This window comes from Gorilla gorilla, chromosome 2 (assembly GCF_029281585.2).
Source record: "Gorilla gorilla gorilla isolate KB3781 chromosome 2, NHGRI_mGorGor1-v2.1_pri, whole genome shotgun sequence".
NCBI classification, from domain to species: domain Eukaryota; kingdom Metazoa; phylum Chordata; class Mammalia; order Primates; family Hominidae; genus Gorilla; species Gorilla gorilla.
The window spans coordinates 110,491,510-110,515,847 of record NC_086017.1 but is presented as its reverse complement, the minus strand read 5'-3'; the positions used below and the strand labels follow the sequence as shown (position 1 = coordinate 110,515,847).

Here is a 24,338-nt window from a genome sequence, read left to right as displayed (position 1 = left end):
TTGACCACCCAGGGCTCAAGCCATTCTGCCACCTCAGACTCCCGAGTAGCTGGGATTACAGGCGTGTACCGCCAGGCCCAGCTAATTCTTTTTGTTTTTTAGTAGAGACAAGGTTTCACCATGTTGCCCAAGCTGGTCTTGAACTCCTGCCCTCACGTCATCCTCCCGCCTTGGCCTCCGAAAGTGCTGGGATTACAGGCATGACACACCGAACCCGGCCGGCACTTCTAATTATTTCACAGTTGGTAGAGATGGAGAACTTCGGATTTGTATAAAAGGCCTTCCTACATTTGAAAGTTAAATTCAATAGTTTCCCTTTCTTATTCCAAAGAAAACTGCAGCTAATTATGTGAGACTCATTCCATCTCAGAGGGGCAGCAGAGCCTCATGGTGAAGAGAGCTGGCTCTGGAGTCCAACACCCTGGTTGCATATCACACTCTGCTGCTTGCTAGCCATGTGATGACTCTTAGTCTTCTCATCTCCAAAATGAGAATAGTGGTAACACTTTTTTTACAGGGCTGTTGTGAATGAAAGATGATAACCAATGTAATATACTTAGCACAAGCCTCAGTATAGAAGCCCTTCATACACATGAGCTAATATTAGCCTCATATCTGTCTTAGTCTTAAAGTGGTGAAAATCTCCCTTAGTGACTTGTTTCGGGTACCCAACCAGAAAATAATTTGGGTCTAACCCAAAGCACCACCTGCTGTTGTAATTGAAAGCAGTCTTCTTGTGTTTTAGTCTTTGAGGAAATAGAGAGCAGCTGGTCTTTCATATTCTTGATGACTTTTATTAAGCCACACTTCATAGTTTTTGTTTCTAGACTAAATACACTCCCCACTCAAACTCTTTCTACCTCCTTTAAACTTTCTTCATAAATCTTTTTTTTAATTCCTCCCTCCAATCTTTCGGTCTCCTTTGGACCCTATGGAACAAGGCCACTGGTGTGAAAATTTTACGGATGGAAAATACAAGAGATTTTTCTCAGCAAATAAGTAGGGTCTGCTTTTGAGAAGTGTCTGTTCATATCCTTCGCCCACTTTTTGATGGGGTTGTTTGATTTTTTTTCTTGTAAATTTGTTTAAGTTCTTTGCAGATTCTGGATATTAGCCCTTTGTCAGATGGATAGATTGTAAAAATTTTCTCCCATTCTGTAGGTTGCCTGTTCACTCTCATGGTAGTTTATTTTGCTGTGCAGAAGCTCTTTAGTTTAATTAGATCCCATTTGTCAATTTTGGCTTTTGTTGCCATTGCTTTTGGTGTTTTAGTCATGAAGTCCTTGCCCATGCCTATGTCCTGAATAGTATTGCCTAGGTTTTCTTCTAGGGTTTTTAGGGTTTTAGGTCTAACATTTAAGTCTTCAATCCATCTTGAATTAATTTTTGTATAAGATGTAAGGAATGGATCCAGTTTCAGCTTTCTACATATGGCTAGCCAGTTTTTCTAGCACCATTTATTAAATAGGGAATCCTTTCTCCATTTCTTGTTTCTGTAAGGTTTGTCAAAGATCAGATGGTTGTAGATGTGTGGTATTACTTCTGAGGGCTCTGTTCTGTTCCATTGGTCTATATATCTGTTTTGGTACGAGTACCATGCTGTTTTGGTTACTGGAGCCTTATAGTATACAGAAATGCAAATCAAAACCACAATGAGATACCATCTCACACCAGTTAGAATGGCAATCATTAAAAAGTCAGGAAACAACAGGTGCTGGAGAGGATGTGGAGAAATAGGAACACTTTTACACTGTTGGTGGGACTGTAAACTAGTTCAACCATTGTGGAAGACAGTGTGGCGATTCCTTAAGGATCTAGAACTAGAAATACCATTTGACCCAGCCATCCCATTACTGGGTGTATATACCCAAAGGATTATAAATCATGCTGCTATAAAGACACATGCACATGTATGTTTATTGTGGCACTATTCACAATAGCAAAGACTTGGAACCAACCCAAATGCCCATCAATGGTAGACTGGATTAAGAAAATGTGGCACATATACACCATGGAATACTGTGCAGCCATAAAAAAGAATGAGTTCATGTCCTTTGTAGGGACATAGATGAAGCTGGAAACCATCATTCTGAGCAAACTATCGCAAAGACAGAAAACCAAACACCGCCTGTTCTCACTCATAGGTGGGAATTGAACAATGAGAACACTTGGACACAGGAAGGGGAACGTCACACACCGGGGCCTGTCGTGGGGTTGGGGGAGGGGGGAGGGATAGCATTAGGAGATATACCTAATGTAAATGATGAGTTAATGGGTGCAGCACACCAACATGGCACATGTATACATATGTAACAGACCTGCACATTGTGCACATGTACCCTAGAACTTAAAGTATAATAAAAAAAAGAAAATAAGTAGGGTCCATAATTGCTGACCTAGAATTACTGGAAAACCTCAACCGAGATGGTTGAAGTAACAGTTGCTAATGAAGTAACTCAGGAATGGAAGTTTTTGTGGATATTAAAAATACACCCCAATCTATATTTATGTATCTTTCAGCTACAGTAATTAATCTTGTTAATGTGTTTTTCTCATCTCCCAAATAGAAATTCTGACTTGGTCACTGCCATGCCAGAAACAGATTGAACCTTTTCTACAAATATAAACCAATTTGCAAAAAGACTAGAATAGTTCTGAAAATGCCTGTGGAGATAATTTATCTCATCTCTCTCATTTGACAGATGAGGCAAGCAAACTTAGAGAGGTTAAATGACTTGCTCAAGATCATACACCAAGTTAGTGAAAGAGTAAAGTATTTTGACTTCCATTGCAAGACTCTTTATTTGGTATTAACAACTGTCTCTCCTGTTGATGATTTCAATAGGCCACTATTGATGAATGAAATGCAATTGTCTAACAATGACTGGAAACTCTATTATAGAGGGACAGAGGGAGACTTTCCACAACTTATTAGATAGATATACTTTTTCTATTTTCTGGGGATTATAGAGAGCAAACAGTAATGAGATCCTATAAAGAGAACATAGGTGTGAAGGGTTTTGCTTCCTTGTTCTCTGTTCTTTTCTTTGCTATTATACAAACATCACTTCTCATGTGTCCAGCTTCCATCTGGATTGAACACAAAAAGAGAAGTCAGTAGTAATATTATTTCATATTCTTAAACTGGTCTTCCTAGGCTTTGACAATTACCTAATGAGTATTTTCAAGCACATCTTGGACTTGGAAGATTGCAACCTTGGCTCAGAAAGAAACAATCTTATTCTTCAGGCTATTTTTCTCAAGCTCTGAAAGCTTTAGTGAAATAATGCACATATGGTGCTCATCTCAGATGACTGCTAGAAGTTGCCGAGTTCTTTATCCATAACAGATAGCTATGTGGATAGAGTGAGTATGTGTGTCAATATTTATATGGATAATCATCTGTGCTTTTCATCCCTCAATATATAGGACAATTTAATTTCTAGTGAGAGAAAGAAAAATCTAAACATTTTTTTAAGTGTAAGATAATAAAATGAATCCTAAGGAGTTGGTTTTTGAATGAATTGTCTTATATTCCCAATGTGAAAAATACTATCTAATACATTTTTGCTATTTTACTACTATCTTTCCCATTGACTTCACCTCAACAACATTAGTAACTATTTTTGTAACTACTAGTAACTATTAGTAACACCTCAACAACAATAGTAACTATTTTTGTGGAGAATAGACCATTCTGTCATGGATTTTTTTTTTTATAGCACACATAAGGGAGTCTTGAGAGGCAGCATAGTGCAGAAAATGACAACAACAAACAACAGCAACAACAACAAACAACCCAGAAAAATGGAGATCTACGCTACTATATGGGAGAACTTCTAGACGCCCAATATGCTCACATTTCTTGGTCTCAAACCTTCTCTTTGGCTGAGCACAATGCTGGCAACATATCTTTCTAGTGCATTCATCTCCCCTTCCATATTCACCATTGTCTTTCCTTCTAAAAGTCTTCTCTGGGCCAAGGAGGAAAATATCCCAGGCACTTTTATTACATGCTGTATTGTGTCCAAGTCAGCATGGCCAAGCAGTGGTTGAGAAACAAACCAGCAGTTGTTTGAGAACTATCACTGGCCAATGACTCAGCCCCCAACATTTCAGACAAGTTGTTTTGGGAATTGTATGGCCTCAAGCAGGGAAAAGGCAGACTTGCTCACCCGCATGTTAAAGGGTCAAAAGCAAGGAAGATGGTAATTTGTTCCCCTGTTTAAATGTGTTCCACCCACTCACAGCCACAAGTGGGAGTGAAGGATGGGCTTTTGACCAAAGGGTGGAGCCATACTGGTCCCCCTCATTTCCTTGTAGGGATGTTGGGGAGACCAGTGAGATCATGTCTATAAAGTGGATTGACTGGAATGTGCTCATGTTGTCCAATGTGAATTATGCTAGTAAGATTTTCTTTAATTTTTCTTTTCTTTTTTCACAGTCACAAACCATTGGCAACCTGTGTAGATTTTCCCATGTCCTTACATTCAAGTCTCTCTGCCAGCACCCTCTGGGTAATTCACTTTTGGTTTTGTGTAAATGGCCAAGTCCTAGCTCTTTGTCTTGTGAAGCCTTCCCATAGACAGCTGAAGCTGTTCTGAGCAAGGAACTGTATGGAAACGTCTGGAGGAGTAAAAAGAGGATTTCAAGTTGGCCCTGAAGTCTAGCAAATTCATCATAAATTCACACATTATTTGAGTACTTTCCACCTTGCCTGATGTAGTATTCAGAAATTCTCTATTAGTTCAAAATTGCTTCCCTAAACACTTTGTATACTTTCATGTGACATACTATAAGATGTTCTGCATTAAGAAGCTATCTGATTTCATGTAAGAGTATGCCTTTAAGAAACTTTGGACTATTGTGTATTAATTTATCCTTATTTTGTACTCTCCCTGTAAATAAAATCAATTTAAAACCAAGCTTCTGTGGAAAGTTTCCTGAAGGCCATTCCTGTTATCTGGTGTTAGGTAATGACTGGTGAATTTTCAAATAGCTGTGATATTTTGCATTTGAGAAATCTAGAAGCTAACAGATGAGAGCAAGAATAAGAAAGATTTGGACACTGGATTATTAAAAATGAGTTATATTTACATATTGATTTTGGTTGTATTTTCAAGCACCTGTCACATCAAATTGTAACTCTTAAAACAGTCATTTCTTGATGTTCATTCTTTAAATTCCTTTGCTTACACCTGCTAAAATTGATGTGCTTATATATATATATAATTGATGTGTTTATATATAATTATATATATACGTTACATATATATAATTTCTTTATCCCTCTCTCTCTCTTTTTCTTTTTGTACAGACAGGGTTTTGCCATGTTGGCCAGGCTGGTCTCAAACTCTTGGGCTTAAGTGATCCACCTGCCTTGGCCTCCCAAAGTGGTGGCATTACAGGTGTAAGCCACTGCACCCAGCATAAAATTGATGTTTTAATTGCTACTGTAAATGGTATCTTTCAAAAAGTTTCATTTTTCTATTTGTTTATTCCTTATATAGAGAAGTTAATGGATTTTTGAATATTGATATTATATCCAATGCGCTAGATAAATGCAGTTATTAATTCTAACAATAAATAATGAAAATTATAGTTTTCCTTTCCAATTCCAATTCCTTATGCCTTTTATTTCTCTTTCTTACCTTAATACACATAATAGGACCTCTAGCGTAATTTGAATAACAGTGGTGATAGTGGGCATTCTTGTCTTCTTCCAAAAGTTATAATTAACTATAATGTTTGTGCAGAAATTTTGTATTCACTTTGTCATGTCAAGGAAGTCTTCTTGGTTTGCTAGGCACTTTTTGTCATGAATGTGTATTAAATGTTATCAAACCCCTTTTCTGAATCTATTGAATTTATTTTGTGATTTTCTTTTTTATTAATGTGGTAAATTACATTGATTGATTTTTGAATCCTAAACCATTCTTCTAGTCCTGGAAAAAAGCCTACTTGATCATTTTGCAACCATGTATCTGCTATTTTCCTTTCTTGTAATGTTCTTGCCAGGTTTTGGGATCAAGATTATGCTGTGCTAATAAATAAGAAGAAAATACCTATTATCACTTTTTATTATTCTTTGGGAATGTTGTGTGAAATTGGTGTTATTTCATCTTTAAATTCACTGGCAAAGCTACCTGAATGTGGAGTTTTCTTTGTAAGAAGGTTTACAAAAATGATTTAGTTTTTTAAAAGTAATATAGGACTATTCGTATTTTCCATTCCTTTCTGTGTAGTTTGGTAATAATTTCACATAAATTGTCATATTTACTGGTATAAAGTGTTTTATAATGTAGTTTAATGATCTTTTTAATGTCAGATGATAGTTTACAATGCTATTAATATTATTCCTGTATGCAATGGTAACACCAAATATGATTATTCATTCTTTTAAGTTCGCCAAGACATTTCACATAGATTATCACATTTATTTATGTCATTGAAGAGATGAAATAATGCTGACATGAATCACACACTCTTTTTTATCTCTATGACTTCAAATGCTTACACTAATGTGTGAGTATTTATTCAGCCTTAGAGGGGGTCAAAATTCTACTTACATTTGTGTTTAAAGGCTTATGGGTTGGGTGAACTGAGGCACACCGCAAATATCTAATTAATATTTGAAATATTACCTTTCATCTTTTGTTCTTGAGATGACTTCAAGGGTGAGTTGGTGAACGTGTGAACTCCCTGGATGAAGAGGATGATGTACAGTGGAGACAGTAAGGAAAGTTACAAACTAAAAAATACCTGGTGTCAGACATTTTAACTTCAAGTAGTGTAGCTGAGTAATTCTGTCACAAAATTGAGTATCTTTGGCTTCATTAGCAATCTGCTGGATGATTTTGGCAAGTAACCAAATTAACTTATAGTGCACTTTTCCAGTAGATGAAGTAGAGTCAATATGGTTTTCCCATTATTGCATCACTGGCGCTCATAACAAATAACAAAATATTGTATAAAGTGCTTTATGCCTCAGAAAACATCCAGAAAGAAGGTCCTAACTTATAAAATTGTTAGAGGCACTCCTAATCTTCTATAATAATTTTTCTTATGACCAAAAATAAGGAAGGAAAGATAGCCATTGAAAGAGATCTCTGAGGGAGCTTCAAAATATCAGTTTACTATGGCTCTAGCTTTCTGTGTCATACCCACCAAGACAGTCATGCCAGCCCAACTGTGAAGCTTCACATGGAGCTATGTGAGAAACTGATGCTAGAAGCACACAGTTTCTCAGATTATGGATGAAATGAGAAAATCAGAAATAACCAAACCAGAGGGCTTATCTCTAGTTATTCCTAGACTGCCTTAGTTAGACATAGTGAATTTCAAGTTGGAAGGAACTGCAGAGGTCATTGAATCTCATCCCCTATTATTCCCTGAAAGAAAACTGAGCACCCAAAGATTAGATGACACATGTAGTGGAGAAACTAATGCTATGGGTGTGTCTTGCTTTAAAGAAAACTAGATTTCAAAATTCTAAATGTAAAAAATAGATAAAAAGGATCACTATTACTTTATCATTATTCAATAAATAAATCTCTGTAGCATTCATTAAGTAGCAAATTCCCAATACACTTAAGAAATGATCCAACTTCAAACATTTGATTTTCATGCAGACTTTCAGCAACACAGTTGTTGAGGAAAGCAATTCTTTCTGTGCTGGCCATTGTGAGCTCAATTACATTCCTGGGTGTTTGCCAGGGACAATTTCTAGCATTTTTTCCAGGTGGTGAGGTATGTGAGTGTTGTTGCTTTTACCGAACAAAATGTAGAGCCTGAGCTGCATAGCCAGAATAGAGAATCAAGTCATGATCTGGGGCTGGAAGACTTTTCATGTGTGAGGCAGTGGCAGGATATTGCTTTCCTTCTTGTCAGCCACACCTTCAAGGCTTTTTTTTTTTTTTTAAAGGAGACAATACACTTTATCTCAAAGGTATATTAAAAATGGAACAGAAGTTGGGTGGAGTAGCAATACTACAGTCCAAACCTTTACCTCCTAGTTGACAGGGTGGAGTAAGCAAGGCATTCCTTGCCAGGCATGTTTATCTTGGCCCATAGGACCAGCAGGGAGGTATGAAGGCACACTCTGGCCACAAAGCTGAAAGGTTCTTATGTTACCTCAACTCCCTCCATTCCCAAGAGATTTCCTATAAATAGTCTCAATGAAAGTATTGATTGAAAAAAGGAAGGGTTATTTGGATTCATAATTTTCAAAGCACCCATTCATGAAAAAGCAAGAGACCATAAAAGTTGATAGCATAGGATTGTTTCTCTCCACATGCCTTGAAAATTTCCCAAAATTCATGAAATCATTGGGCTAGGTTATGGAGATGTCTGTGCAAAAAGACCTCATGAAAATTTGCAATATAATAATATGTAACATGTATGGGGAACTATTCTAAATGTGTTATGTGTAATAACTGATTTAGCCCTTTTTATAAACTTATATGGTAGGCACTATTAATAACATCATCATCCTTATTGTTCAGATACGGAAACTGAGGTACACAGAAGTTAAAAATCTTCCCCACGTCACACAATCAGTAGTAATTGGCTGAATTCAAACCCAGGCAGTCTGACTCCAGAACTGGGAATTGAATCTTAATACCTATGCTCTGCTACCTCTATTAAAATGGCACATAAAATGATATTCTAAAAGAAATCCTCCAAAACTAATAATTGTCTTACAATCAGAGTGAAAGAAAGGCAGGAAAATAAAATAATAAAAAACAAGAAAAAGAATTTCCTCCCCAAAATATTGTTCTTCAAAATTTACTTTTATGTAAATGTAAAGACTAATACTGTTTAATGCAGTGAATAAGAAAATCATATTATTCATACCAAAGGCAAGAAACTGTTTTAATATATAAAGAGGTACAGAATGATTTAGACAAACTCATGGGTGATAGTCCCATAATGGATTTTGAAAGGAAGCACAATGTCCCTAATATCCAAGTCTGAAAAGTCTTTTGAGTCTTTTTAGCTAGAAAATTTAAGGACTTTTACTCTTGATCAAGGAGGGCAACCAAGCCCCTCTTCTTCACATTTTGGCATCAAAGTAAGTGATACTGAGCTATGTGTTGCGCATTCAGTAATCACATGTAGTGATTTTGATAAAATTATGACCTTGTGTCAGTTTTACTTACAAAGCATTTCTTAATTGTTAAAAAAAATCCACAAAAATGAGAGTCTACATGTCTAAATCGTAGGTCAAAAGTTCTTTGTACACTTGAGGTATATATCTGGAAATAGTCTGTCCAATTCATGAAGGGAGCTAGAAAATCTGGTTCAGAGACAGTCCTGGGATATAGCATGGGGATATGGAATGGAAGCAGATGATCTTCCCTGGGCCATGGGTGGAGAGACTCTTGCAGAAATTGAAAGTCTAAATCTGAGCTACTCATGGGATCTTAATCATAATCCAAACAGTGCACGAACACAAGTCTAAGGTAAAAACTGTCTGGAACTGGTGAAATGTATAGAGCTCCACAAAAGAAAATGGAGAACTACTCCAAAAGGAATTTCCACAGCTCATGGAATAATCAGCATATAGGTGTGAGACAACTCTCTGAAGATGAGCTCATAGACCAAAATTATAAAGTAATAGCAGAGACTCCCTGCTTAAGGAAGTTAGTTAATGCAACAAATGGAAGAATTCTATTAGATAAATTAAATTACTGGTAATATAATTATCTTTAAAAGACTTAAAAATAAGTGTAAGAATGATCAATGATAACGGAATGAATAAAGTTTATGAGAAAACAAGGGCACACTAAAAAAAAGCATTTTTAAAATAAAAGAACCAAATATAAATTCTAGAAATAAAATATATTTATTAAAAAGAAAATGTTTTATAAAATTTTTAAAAAACCTCAAGAGATGAATTAAAGGACTAGATAAGCTGACTACATAAAGAAAGCACTCAGAATGTAATCCAATGAGATAAAAAGATGGAAAATACAGGAGAAGTTAGAAAAACATGGAAGGTAGCTATGAGTAGTTCCAATTGACATGGAAGTACCAAAATATGAATCAAAGTAATAGTTATTTTTTTCCAAAAAAGAAGAAACGATGTTGCCTACATATAAGAAATTTGGAAATTGAAACAGAGAATAGGTGTTCTACCTCTCTTTTCGATAGCTTTTCTGAAAACAAGGACGTTAATTAATTCTTACTGCTCTGAGCTGTGGAAACTTCCTATGGATGAGTTTTGTGTTTGCCTCTGTGGAGCCCTTCAGGTTTCACCAGTTCTAGATTGCTTGTGTCTGTTCTCTGTTAAAAGCTGTCAGGCTCTAAAGTGGTTAACTCAGCATAATTCAATAGTGTGTTCTATAGAAGACAATAAAATTGAATGAAGTTTCCAAACACCTGCTTTATTCTCTTGTAGCAGGTTGGGTATATTCTACATAATTGAATACTTGCTTTTCTCAAAATTTGATGTCTATATCTTGGCTAGTTTGAGTTATTCTATAATGAACATGGGGGTGCAGATATCTTGACATACTGATCTCCTTCTCTTTGGATATATACACCCAGTGGTAGATTACTGGGTCATATGGTAGGTCTATTTTTAATTATGTGAAGAACCTTCTTACTGTTTCCCATAATGGTTGTACCAATTTACATTCCCACCAACAATGTACAATGGTTCCATTTTCTCCACATCCTTCGTAACACTTGTTACATGGAGTATAAAAAAGTCAAACTCATAGAAACAGAGTAAAATAGTGGTTACTATGGGGTAGGTGGTGGGGGACTGGGAAGATGTTGGTGAAAAGACACACCATTTCAAGTACAAGGGATCTATTGTACATCATAATGACTACAGTTAACATATTGTATACTTGAAGATTACTGAGAATAGATTTTAAGTGTTCTCCACAAAAAATATGAGGTAATGCATATGTTAAGTAGCTTGATTTGGTTATTCCACAATATATGTTAATATCAAAACATCATGTTGGAAACCACAAATATATGTAACTTTTTGTCAGTTAAAAAAACTGGTGTACATATCAAGAGCTTTAAGTTTTCTACCTTAGAACATCCTCTCATCAAAGACATTAAAAAACGTTTTTGAGCCTTACCACATCTGAAGAATTATCTTCTCTACAATCCTCTCAAACAGTGTTTTGAAATCACATAATCTTACTTGTTACTTGTATTTTTCATATTTGTTTTAATAATTTTATTCCTATTCCTTTGAGATCATCCTCCTTCCCATTAGTTCATGCTCCATATTCTTTTAAAAATTTTTTTCCTTGAGGATTTTGATTCAGTTGTAGATTTATAGAGAATTTGCAGAAAGGAGTTATACTTTTAAATAACCCCCCCAACACGCACATCTCTAACACACACACACATTACTCAAATTCACACACACAAACACACACACACACACACACACACACACCCCCCAGATGAGCCTGAATGTGCTACAACTGGGGAAGGAAAGAAGGCAAATAATCCACCATCTCAAGAGGCAGTGAATGGGAGTACCTTAAACCGGCCATAGATATATATGTGGACTCTAAAAAAGTTGAACTCATGCAAGTAGAGACTAGAATAATAGTTAGCAGGGGCTGAGGGTATGGGGAGAGAGGAAATGAGGGCTTATTGATGAAAAGGGCACAGACAGGAGGAAGAGGTTTTGAGATTAGCTGTACAGCAGGGTGACTATTTTCAATAACAATGTGTTGTATAGTTAAAAATAACTAAGAGAGCGAAGTTCAAATATCTCACCACAAAAAGTGACAACTAAATGAAGTGATGGGTATGTTAATTATTTTGGTTTAATCATTCCACACTGTATACATATATCAAAAAATCACATTGTACCACATAAATGTTTATAATTATGATTTATCAATCAAAACTAATATTAATAATAAGAAAAAGGGTATCTTTACAGGCTCTAAGACTCACCAGCTTTCTCTCCAAAAAACTGGTTCCAAGTATGTTTACTCATCAACCTAGCAAAGGATGACTAAATTTGACTATTATTAGGTCTGACTTCACATGAATGGAAGAATCGTGAATGTGTAGTTCTATTCAATGTATTTCATGCAAACATACTTGAGATTAAAAAAGAGATATGGCTGTTACTACTAAATTCATTTTTGGCTCAAAAAACTTCCCATAATGGTTCTTACTTAAAAATGTTTTTCTTTTTAGTGATTACTGCTAGTGTCAGTTTGATGTTACCTTGTCTTTACCTCATTGCAAAATAAACTCTTTAGCTAAATACAAGAATATGTATATATTTCACACCAAGGCAAAAATGCTGAGTCAGATATGAATCTACAAAAATATAAACCATCTCTTCTTTGGGTCCTGGAGGTGATGTATTGCCTGTTTTTGAGTCAGAAATTATACAGAATTTTGTAGTTCAAGAAGGCTCTAGAAAACATTTTTTCCGCTGGAATGAAGTGAGAGAACTAGTTGTAAAAATTTCATCATTACTCTATGTATCTATAAAGCAGTTTCTCCTCCCAAGCCCACCCCTCAAAGAGCACGGATCACACCATGGCAATTAGATATTAGAAATGAAATATAAACTTTGTTTCTGTTCCATCAGGTTCTGGTTGTGACATAGCTTCCCTCTGTCGATCCCTTTAGCACTTGTAATTTTGTCTCTCCTATGTTTCTTAAAGAGATAGAGGTTGACTTATATGGTTATTATGTAGGATATGGAAGTGGAATTCCATTTCTAGTACTACAAAGGCAGTTCATTCTTTCATTCATTTATTTATTCATCATTTATTGAATATATATCATTTGCTAGACCTATTATCTCTGAGCCTTAGTTTCTCCCTTTATAGTCTTAAACTCTAAAATTTGCTGATTCTAAGCAAACATAATTCTTCTCAATTATCTCAGTTAATGGATATTATGCCATTCCAATTTAACTACAGACATTAACAGTGCTTGCTTTTTAATGACTCAATGCATTTACAGACCCTGCTCCTGTCTGGAGTGACCTTCCTTTTTCCATTGATCTAATGAGTTTTCATTCTTTAAAATTCAACTCAAATGACAACCTCCTTAGTTTGGTTTACAGTGTATCTCCTGTGATTCTACTGCCCCTGTGCTTTTCTCTGTCACAGCATTGATCATGTTTTACTGTAAAATTATGCGGCAGATAAATTCTAACATATCCCCCAATTATCCCTTTGTCCCTCTCTCTCTCTCTCTGTCTATATATATATATATATATATATATATATATATATATAATTTTTTTAAGACAAAGTCTTAAAAAGCCATATGGGCCTGAAGGTGAATCTTTCTCCAGTTGAACTTTCAGATGATACCTCAGCTTCAGTAACACCTTGGATTGCAGCCTTGTGAGGGACCCTGAAGCAGAGGATCCAGTTAAGCTATGCCCAATTCCTGACCTACTAAAGCTGCGATATAATAAATGTGTATTGTTTTAGGCTGTTAAGTTTGTAAGTAATGTGTTATGCAGTAATGTACTTGCCAATTTGTTTATTTTACTATTCCTTAGATTCTAACTTCTTTAGACCTGACAGCCTGTGGTATTCATCATTGTATCAACAGAAGCTGATACTGTGCCTGGCATATTACTATACAGCTACTTATTAAATGTTTTCTGAATAGTATGGTAGTAAAGTAAGTTCACTGGATTTGCAGAAAGGAAATCATCTGCCACCAACTTTATAAACTTCTTTTCATTCAAATTCTGAGCGTCAGGTTTTTTTTATGTGAAAAATTAGAGTTAGACTTAATTAGAGCTCAGCTCTAGTAGTTTCCATATCTCAGTTTTTCTCCTTAAAAGTAAAATATTAAAGATACATGTGAAATGGCATTATGTTTTAGAAGATGACTTGATCTTTGATATGTTTCTATATTCTTTTTAAGTCTGGTATATTTTTAAGTCTGATGTGTAGTTATGGCAAGAATAGTGTATTTTTGACTTGTAAAAATGACGACTTTACTTAAAAGAAATCCCCAAGGGGGATTAAATAATGAAAACACAAAAGTTGGAATAAACTTATGAAAAATTGAAATCATTTTTTAAAAGGGCATTTGATGACATGTAGCATGACATTTAACAGCTTTCCTAATTAAATGGACCGAAAACCTGATAACACAATTTTAGTCAGGAATTTCTTTTTCCACACTGACAGGAAACATTTGTTTTGTTTTAGCCAGACAGTTTTTAAAAATGCTATTTATAATAGCATTGCCAAAGTTTAAAAAAAGGGAGGTCTACAAATTCTCACTTCTATTTTTTTAAATTTGCTGTGTTATCTTTTCAAATATTTCTTCCCTTTTACTGAATGCTTAGCTGATAGGAAAATCATTATTAACTCAAATACTGATGGACATTTTTCACATTCTGGTCCAGCTCATATGGAGAAAATAGTTCTTATTAAGCATATTAGATAATTTTTTTTTATGAAATTAGTGTATCTATCGGTTGGAGCTAATTTCTTATGCATTATTTCTACAAGGAGATAAAAACCTAGGCAGAGATGATACTGAATATTTGTTATTTAAAAGAGGAGTAGATGAGGAAGTGCACTTGTTTTTCTTTTATGTAAGACTTGAGCTACCCATCTGCCCATTTATGGACATTTTATTTCTTCTATTTTTAATCTGTGAAGACAGACAACCACTAAAACACTAATTACAAGAAAGAATTAACATTCCTTGTTCTTTCTCAAAACTATACTTCTGTATCTTCCCTTAAGCGCATCCTGTCTTATTAGTTCCTGTCTTAAGAAAGGAACAGGAGAAAGTGATCAAATTCACTCTAAAGTACTGACAATACGTTAGAATAGAAGAGAGCCACATTAGACAGAGAAAAATTCTTCCTCCTAATAGTAAGCGACAGATGATCTTCTAAGGAAAGCTGTACAACCTGTGTCTGAGGGAATCTCTAACATACACAACAACAACAACAAAAACCCACTTGTTTAAGTAGAGTATTTTTGAGTCCTAAGGTCAAAGAAGATAAATCTTCCTGATATTTCTTTTATCTCCATCACTCACAACACAAAAATGCTGCAAAAATTAAGGTATACTATTTTTTATTATGTATGGAACCAGCAACAAAAAATGCTTAATGATGCCTCTTACAAGAAAATAAAATAGTTCCATGGCTCAAAACAAGGAACCCAAAGGAATAGTTTAGGAAGCTCAGAGCTCATTTGATAGGAAATTGTAGGAGTTAAGAACTAGGGTTTGGAACTAAATAAATGAGGGTTTGGATTTAGGTTTTGTCATTGACTAGCCAAAACCACATGCCGTGCAAGTTATTTAACCTTCCTGAATCTGTTTCTTCATGTACAAAATGCAGATTATGATTCTTTTCATATACATATAATGAATACAAAATAAAATAATAACATATAATAAATGCTCTCCACAGAACATGCTGCAGAATAAATAATAAATGGACAATAAATTATCCTGGTCCTGCATTGATAGAAAAGGAAAATAAAGACTAGAGGTTAAGGCTTGCCAAATGTCATGTATTTAGTTTGAGAACTTGTGGTAGAGCAAAGGGAATTTCTTCCATAAACTTGAAAGTTCATTACACAAATATTTTTCTACTTAGTTCCTATAGCATTTCTTTGAGAAAAGTAGATATTACCCCTTAATACTGAGGGAACAAAGGAAGGACAGAGAGGGAAGTGGGTTGTATAAGCATACGAGACAAATTTCAACAGAAAGTGGAAACAAACAAAATTAGATTAATCCACTCTCCCCCACCTTAACTTTCCACACTAGTCTAAATTTTTGTTCCCTGGATGTATATTACAGATACAGGTGTCTAATGTGTTTGAGGAGGATCCCAAAAAATTGGTGAAACTGTGAATGTGAAAGCAAAACCATATCAACTGTCCCACTTTATCTGAGTGTGGAAGAAAGACAACCCAGTGACAAGACCCACGATATGAATCAAATCTCAAGAAGGAGGATTATGTAACAAATGTTCTGCTTCGGTATTCTGATGGCATTCGATGCCAGGAGCTAATGAGACATTTTGAAGCTCAAGGAGCTCAAGGACCTTGCAGCAAGCAGAGATGAAAGACTGTCTCATTATCAAACAGTTTCATTTTTAATTTCCTTCTAAGTATGGATTTAATTTTTAAAATATTGTCCCTGTTATTTCCTCACATGGGAGATTTTTTGATGATTAGAGCACCTGGGAAGCCATGCAGCCAAGAACCTTGTGAAGGTTCAGAGTGGGGTTTAGATATTCGTGCAGTGGTCTGAAGTCTCCAAGATTTCATCAGGATTCCAGACATCACACCTACAGGTTTCTTCCAGAAGATTTCAGTTGGAAGCCTGGAATTTCTGATCAACATCTCAGGCACCTACTGCTCTATCAAGAATTAATTCAGGCTGGGCGTGGTGGCTCACACCTGTAATCCCAGCACTTTGGGAGTCCGAGGCGGGCAGATCACTTGAGGTTAGAAGTTCAAGACCAGCCTGGCCAACATGGCGAAACCCCATCTCTACTAAGAAAAAAAAAAAAATTAGCTAAGTGTGGCGGCGGGCACCTGTAATCCCAGCTACCTGGGAAGCTGAGGCAGGAGAATTGCTTGAACCCGGGAGGCGGAGGTTGCAGTGAGCCGAGATTGTGCCATTGCCCTCCAGCCCGGGCAAAAAGAGTGAAACTCTGTCTCAAAAAAAAAAAAAAGAAAAAAAAAAAGAATTAATTCAACAAGTATTTATTGTCTCCCCACTGCTTCCAAAACAAGGCACTATGCTAGCCCCTGAGAGAGGTGTGAATATAAAAGGCAATATTTTATGTGGCATAAGTAACTGGATGCTGATGGGACTTTTCCTGTTGCACTGAAATTGGTGTGTATGGTCCCAGTTGAAAACATAAAGGTGATCAAGTCTAAAAAGATTCATCAATTGCTCCTTATACCCAAAGGTAGATGTACTAAGAGACCCCAGAAGAACCAGCCCTATGGCAAAGATACCTAACACTTTCCCTCTCCTCCGTGTTATCTGAGAAAGGACATAAAGATGGGGGAAATTTGGAGACTAAAACCATCTGCCTGTAGAGAAGTCAGCGATCATGGTGAGAAGCTTTTCTGTGAGAGGGAGGAGATGGTGAGTACTTTCTATTTCTCAAAGCCAAGTGAGAGGCTGGGAGTAGAGAGGCAGGCAGCTCCAAGAAGCTCTCTTGTGAGAGTTGAGAATACATGCAAGAAGGAGAGAGCCTGGCACCTGCTCCTTGGACTTCTAGTCTGAGAAATGGCAACACGGAAGGGGATGAGGGAGCATGGAGAAGCTCACATCCCACTTTTGGATGTGATGAGGATGTGTGAGTTTCTTGGGAGTCAAGTGGACTTTAGAGATGGTAGCTGGACTGAAATTCCCAGGAGAGAGCAAGAAGCTGCAGGTAGGACCTGGCATCTGAAGGACGTTGGAAGCTAAGTTTCTGCTTCAAGGAAAAATGCAGTGGAGAGGCGCACTCCTCCCCTTCATTCCCTCCAGCATTCTCCAAAGAACTCCCACTTATGTCCTGGAGAGAAGCAGCACTGGGGCTGCATGGCCATGCATAAATATTTGACAGCCAGTTGATACTACGCAATTAAGATGCTTCAGTCGATGGAAAGCAGGTTGAAGATAGCAGGTTGAATACAATTTTTAAAAAGCTAGTCCCTTTCTTCTCTCTCCTCCCATCCCCAAACACTTGAGGACCTAGGTCTCCACACAGGGAAGTGGGAAGAGGGATGTCAGAGTCGGGACATGCCCAGCATCTGCAACAGGGCACTGAGCTGGGAGGAGGAGTAAAAGAGCAGGGTACAAATATAGCTGTTGGTGGGAGAGAAGAAAGATTTGCATTGAATTTGAGGTTGAAGTTTTAAATGGGATTGAGCCTTTAGTTGCTGAAAGTGACCACGAAGTTATAGAATCTACCTAAGATGTCACTAAAGGACAGCAAAAGATGGCTTAGTAGAGCCAGTCTGAAAGCTGTGATTGGAGAAAAATATCTTGTTACATTAATTCATTCAACAAATAGTAGTTGAGGCCCTAAGTTGTGCCTGGCATTGCTCCAGGCCTTGGGGAAACAGAAAGCAGGGAATAAAAACAAAGTCCCTGCTCTTGAGAGCTTCCATTCAAGTGAGGGAAGACCAACAATGAACAACAAACAATTGTATAGTAGCACAGTGGATTCTGTTTAACCATATCCTTTCTATGATGGGAGAATGTACTTAGAAATTCCACTTTGGTCCCATGGATAGACTCAGTGCTAACGTTGCTGTTATGCACACTGAGTATTTGGTAACTAGGGTTAGGCCTTTTGTGTTGGAACTCCTTCCCAACCCCCAAATCAATGAATTGTGAGGGAGTGTCCATTGTGTGCAGGAAACTGTGGTAGGGGAGTTTATTAGTGGTAGGGCAGGACATAATTTGATAGAACTCATAGATTTAATCAAAGATGGTATGCATTAAAAAATAACCTACATTAATCATTTTTCTTAGATGTGTGGAGAAATTTTACAAAAATTTAAGATTAAAAATATTCTCCCCAAAAAACAAAACCTGGCTTCAATAAGGGATGCAGATCTCTCTCTCTCCATGGGAAAAATTTTTACCATCTTCACTACTTTCTTTCACAGTTTGTTTCCTGTAGTGTAGATTTCTCACAATTTCAGAAATCAATTAAATAGGGAAAATGACAGTAAGTATTGTTGGAAAATATGATTTAAAGGTCAAAGAGTTAGACATCAGCTTGCATTGGAATTTGGTAAATTTATAGAGCTTACCGCAGCGAAAAGACAAAACAAAACACTGCCACTACCGCTTGGATTAGAATTCCTTTAAAAAAAATATCCCCAAACAACTGATATTTGCTTGAATTTTGCAGCCCAACATTAGCAAAACATAGAGCAGGAAACGACAATTTTGAGAGGCCCTAGAGCAAACAGCAAATGGAGTGAGCCCTGTTCTGGCACTGGGTTAGTAAAAGTGAGGCGTGAGCTGAGCTTGGTGGCCTGCACCTGTAGTTTCAGCTGCTCGGGAGGCTGAGGTGAGAGGACTGCTTTAGCCTAGGAGTTCGAGGCTGCAGTGAGCTCTGATCGCACCACTGCATTTTAGCCTGGGCAACAACAGAGTGAGACCTCACCTCTCAAAAAACAATAAAACAAAATTTAAAAATATTATTTTTTTAAAGTAAGGAGTGGGCTATAATAGATGTTGACTCTGTTGAGGAATACTTAGTCATTCTCTATAAGCATTCCTCATTATTCTCAGGACTTGTGATCAAATATCCGAAATCCTTTTACACCTGCATTTGTCAGAGTGGAGTCATCTACCGGGAGTGAAAACATGATACCTTTGAGGAAGTCGAAAGAATGCATCCGGATCAGAGATACCATTGTTTTTCTTCCTTAAGCAGCCCCTACTCCAATATGATTGGGGTCCTTATAAAAAGGGGAAATTTGGGGACAGAGACAAATATGCACACAGGGAGAACTCCATGTGAAGATGAAGACAGAGATTGGGGGTGATGCATTATCTACAAGCCACAGAGCACTAAAGATTGCCAGCAAACCATCAGAAGCTAGTGGAGGCATGGAACAGATATTTTCTCTCAGCCCTCCACAGAAACTAACCCTTCTGGCCTATTGGTCTTGAACTTCTGGCCTCCAGAACTGTTGCAAGTCACCCAGTTTGTTGCATTTTGTCGTGCTAGCCTTAGTCACGTGCTAGCTAGTATTAGTACTTATAATGATAGTCATTATAAGTACATTGTTATGAAAATTGCTTTTCAAGTCAAAAGATAGATCAAATATGTCCTTCCAAGTTAATACATGCATATATACAGCATCTTTTCAGTGACTGCATGGGATTCTACACAATGGCTATTTCTCATTTGAAATACTTGCATGTTTTCTCTATCTTTTCACTATTACTGTAATTAATAACATTATTGTATTTTTTTTTTTTTGATACAAAGTCTCACCCTGTCGCCCAGGCTGGAGTGCAGTGGCGTGATGTCGGCTCAGGGCAACCTCCGTCTCCTGGGTTCAAGCGATTCTCCTGCCTCAGCCTCCCCAGTAGCTGGGATTATAGGCACTCAGCACCACGCCTGGCTAATTTTTAAAATATTTTTTGTAGCGATGGGGTTTCACCATGTTGGCCAGGCTGGTCTCACACTCCTGACCTCAAGTGATCCGCCCACCTCGGCCTCCCAGAGTGCTGGGATTATAGGCACGTGCCACCGTGCTCGGACCATATTAACCATTTTTAAGTGTACAGTTCAATGGTGATAAATATATTAATATAGCTGTGCAACCAAGCTCCAGAACTCTTCATCTTCCAAAATTAAAACTCTATGCCCATTTAAAAATAACTCCCCATTTCCTCCTTCCCTCATCCCCTGGCACATCATTCTACTTTCTCTATCCATAAATTTGACTACTCTAGGTATCTCAAATAAATGGAATCATACAGTATTTGTCATTTTGTGACTGGCCTATTTCACTTTGCATAATGTCCTCAAACTGTTGTAGCACGTGTTAGAATTTTCTTCCTTTTTTCGGTTGAATAATATTTAATACAATATATATGCCACATTTTGTTTATCCATTCATCCATCAGTGAATATTTGGGTTGCTTCTACCTTTTGGCTGCTGTGAATAATCCTGCCATGAACATGGATTGTAAAAATATCTCTTGGAGACCTCGCTTTCAGTTCTTTGGAGCATATAACCAGAAACGAAATTGCTGGATAATATGCTAATTCTATTTTTATTTTTTTAAGGAGCTGCCATAATGTCTTTCGTAGCAGCTGTACCATTTTATATTCTCATCAACAGTGCACAAGGTTTCAATTTCTCCATATCCTCACTAACAATTGTCATTTTCTGGTTTTTGTTTTTTGTTTTGATACTAATCATCCTAGCTGGTGTGAGGTAGACATCTCATGGCAGTTTTGATTTACATTTTCCCTAACGATTAGTGATGTTGAACATATTTTCATGTGCTTGTTGACCATTTGTATATCTTCTTTGGAGAAATATCTATTTAAGTCTTTTGTTCGTTTTGAATTGTGTTTCTTTTTGTTGTTGTTGTTGAGTTGTAGGAGTTTTTAAAAAATATTCTGGATATTAACTCTTTATCAAATATATGTTTTGTAAGAATTTTCTCCAATTCTATCATCTGTCTTGTTACTCTGTGGATTGTATCCTTTGATGAACACCATTATTTTTATATCCTAAGACATACATATTCATCTTTGCACATTTATCTTACATGTGAGAAGGATAGCTTCTTAGGGTGGAATTACTAATTCACCCTCTAACAGCCATACCAATTTAGCCTCTTACCAACAGTATATGATCATTACCCCATTTCCATTCCCTTTCCAGCACTGCATGAGGTGTATTTTAAAAATTGACATAGACATTGAAAATGATGTTTTTATACATGCCACTCTGTTTTTCAAACAGTAAAAGCCTGTTACATTATGGTTAGCTATTAAACAAATTTGGGCCAGATCGTGTTCCCTGGAGTTTAACATGTACATAAAGTAAAAACCTATAATTTAGAAATTGGTTCTGCCCCCAGCCCTAGGGTAAAAAGCTCTTACTTTATTTCTGTTATAAGCTTTCTAATTAGTTCTTATATCTCAGGTGATTTACTTTAATGATTAATGAATGGTGCCATTTTATAAATGTGTAAATAAGTCCACCCCAACTCATAGCTAGAGAAATTATAGGAGAAGCCCATATGCCAGAACAATTCAGTGTAAGCCAAGGATTCAGTCTCAGCCCAGAATCCTTCTACCTATTGCCAGCCCCCTTGCACCACCACAGACTTCCGGTTTTAGGGGCTGGAAAGGCTAGGCTGACTGCAAGGATGTAACAACGATGATGGGAGATGATGTCCCACTGATCTGGTGGGAGTTATGTCACTGCAATTGAGAAAAGGACCTGTGTCAGGAGGATATTTCTTTTATGGCTATATTTAAAAAATAATAGTTATAGGAAGATAATCATGATTTCAGGTCTTGGGACCAGAAGTAGAAAAAGGCATGCTTTCACCCTTCAATCATACCACCTGTATAAAGGCATATGAGGTCCCTACACTGACTTTGGAGAGCTTATGCAAAGCCACAGTGCCCTTAGGAATTTCCTCTTCTTTCCCCGCTGGAACTTTCTGTACAGAGCACTTGTGACGCACCACACTCACTTGTCCTGCGTGATTCCGGGTTGGAATGTAAATGTCTTCCTGTTCCTAAGGTTCTCTACTGCAGTTTATTAAAAACCAGAGAAGCTGGGCTTGGTGCTTCCACACAGTTTTTCTAGTTTATTGGCTCTATTTGCTTGTAAAAATATGTTTTCAATTACACCTAAAAGGTTTGATTCAAACTACTCTGGGAAAAGCAATATGTATTGTTTTTCCTGCCCACATCACATATATTCTGGTTCATCGGGAATTTAAGGTGCAGTACACTGACTTCAAATGGCCAGCAATAGAACAGAGTCTCGGGAGGAAGGTAAAGGATAACTGTAAGCTATAAATAATAGCAGAGAAACAGAAATCGAGTGTTTATTCTGGACTCATTTTGAGCATGGCAGATTATGGACATGATCATAAAGGACAGAAATATATATCAAACCCAGGAGAAAAAATGAGACTGCTTGGAACATGAGATCAAAACAAGGAATACTAATTTCAGGTAAACCTCTTTTTTTTGCCATAGAACTTTCTAGATGCTTTTGTGAGCCAGCCATATCTACTTATTTTTCTTTGTCAATAATACAAAATTAGGGCTTTAAAACCACAGTCTCAGTGGGGCTAAACGGGACATTATTTTTTCCTCAGAGGAGTATTCCCTTAGAATGATGTGATAGTTATTATTATTAGCAATTTATCCAGGTCCTGGACAAGGGAATATTGTTTTATTCATTGCTGATTAAATATTCATCTGCCCAGAGAGAATGCACAGATGGATTATACTGGCCCATGCCCCAAACAGGGAAGGGGAGGCAGCCGTGAGAAGTTAAATGGGAGTTGTGACTAATGTGCCGTGAAAGCACTGGCTCCTCCACATACACATGACCCTTGTTGAAACTTCTAAGGTCCAACCACGAGCCAGCTAGGCGTTAGCTCATCATAGATGAATCAGGGTGAACGTGGCCTTATCCATGAGTCACATACTACATGTGGAGCAACTGGGGGCTCACAGTGCTGAGCTAACCACCATCAGGGAAAGGCATCTGCTTTCTGGTCTTGTTCTTCCTAGTGAACTAGCTATTGTTTTTGTCTCCAGTTCCAGCCTGAAGACCTTAGGATGCGTAAGAATCACCTAGAATGCTGGCTTGAAATGCAGATTTCTGGGCTCAACCCATGAGACTCTGATTCAGTAGAGCTAGTGGGGATGTGGAATCATGACGAAGGTAGTCCTTAGACTACACTTTAAAACACTCTGGGAAACTTTGCCCACAATGAGAATGAGAGGGACTGATTGAGTGATGTGATTATCAAGTTTGCTTACCATTATTGCTAAGGGCCTATCTTAGATTTGTTCTTCCCGCCTTGCACTGTTGGTTGCTAAAGACGTCCTGTTTTCTGACTTCTTTGATTAGACTTTTGGCCACTCACTTTTCCTAGACCCTTGGTTGACCTTTGTATCTGCCAGTTTGTCTCTGATATCTGCTTCTCTGAATATCATTTGTTATCCTTCCTTCATTCTTTCATTAACAGCACTGAGTACCTGCACTTGGTTTCAGGCTCTGTGCTGGGGACAGACTGCTTGGTAAGGCAGACTCAAATCAGGCTGTAACTTGGTTTACAGGCTAGCCATGGAGACAGTTAGTTAAACAGAAACAGTGAGAGTATTAGATGCCATAGAAGGATGCTGGCAATGTGAGAGCACAGGGCAGGGCCACTTTATCTAGGCCAGAAGGTCAAAGGAGACTTCTGGGAATGCTTGGGGAGTTAAGAGGTGATGAGAAGGCAGGGTGTTCTGGGCGGAGAGAACAAAACATTGTAAATAAAAGCCCTAAAAATTAAGAGGTCTGACAATTTCAAAGAGAGCTGTAACTGTAGTGTAGGGTGGGGCTGGTGACAGCAGATGGTATAGCAAGGAATGGAGCTGAGAAGATGGGCAGGCCCAGATGATGAAGGCCTGAGATGGTGTCAGGACTCCAGTGGAAGGCTATGAAATGTCTTTGAAAGGTGTTTTTTTTTTGTTTTGTTTTGAGATGGAGTCTTGCTCTGGGGTGCAGTGGTGCAATCTCGGCTCACTGCAGCCTCCGCCTCCTGGGTTCAAGTGATTCTCCTGCCTCAGCCTCCTGAATAACTGGGATTACAAGAGC

The 24,338-nt window shown here is 37.3% G+C and overlaps 1 protein-coding gene across 5 annotated transcripts in view; it reads right to left on the bottom strand.

Annotated features, from left to right (window-relative positions):
- The window catches only part of COL8A1 (collagen type VIII alpha 1 chain), a 155,775-nt gene that overhangs the window by 111,704 nt on the left and 19,733 nt on the right, over positions 1–24,338 (bottom strand). The window lies entirely within an intron of this gene.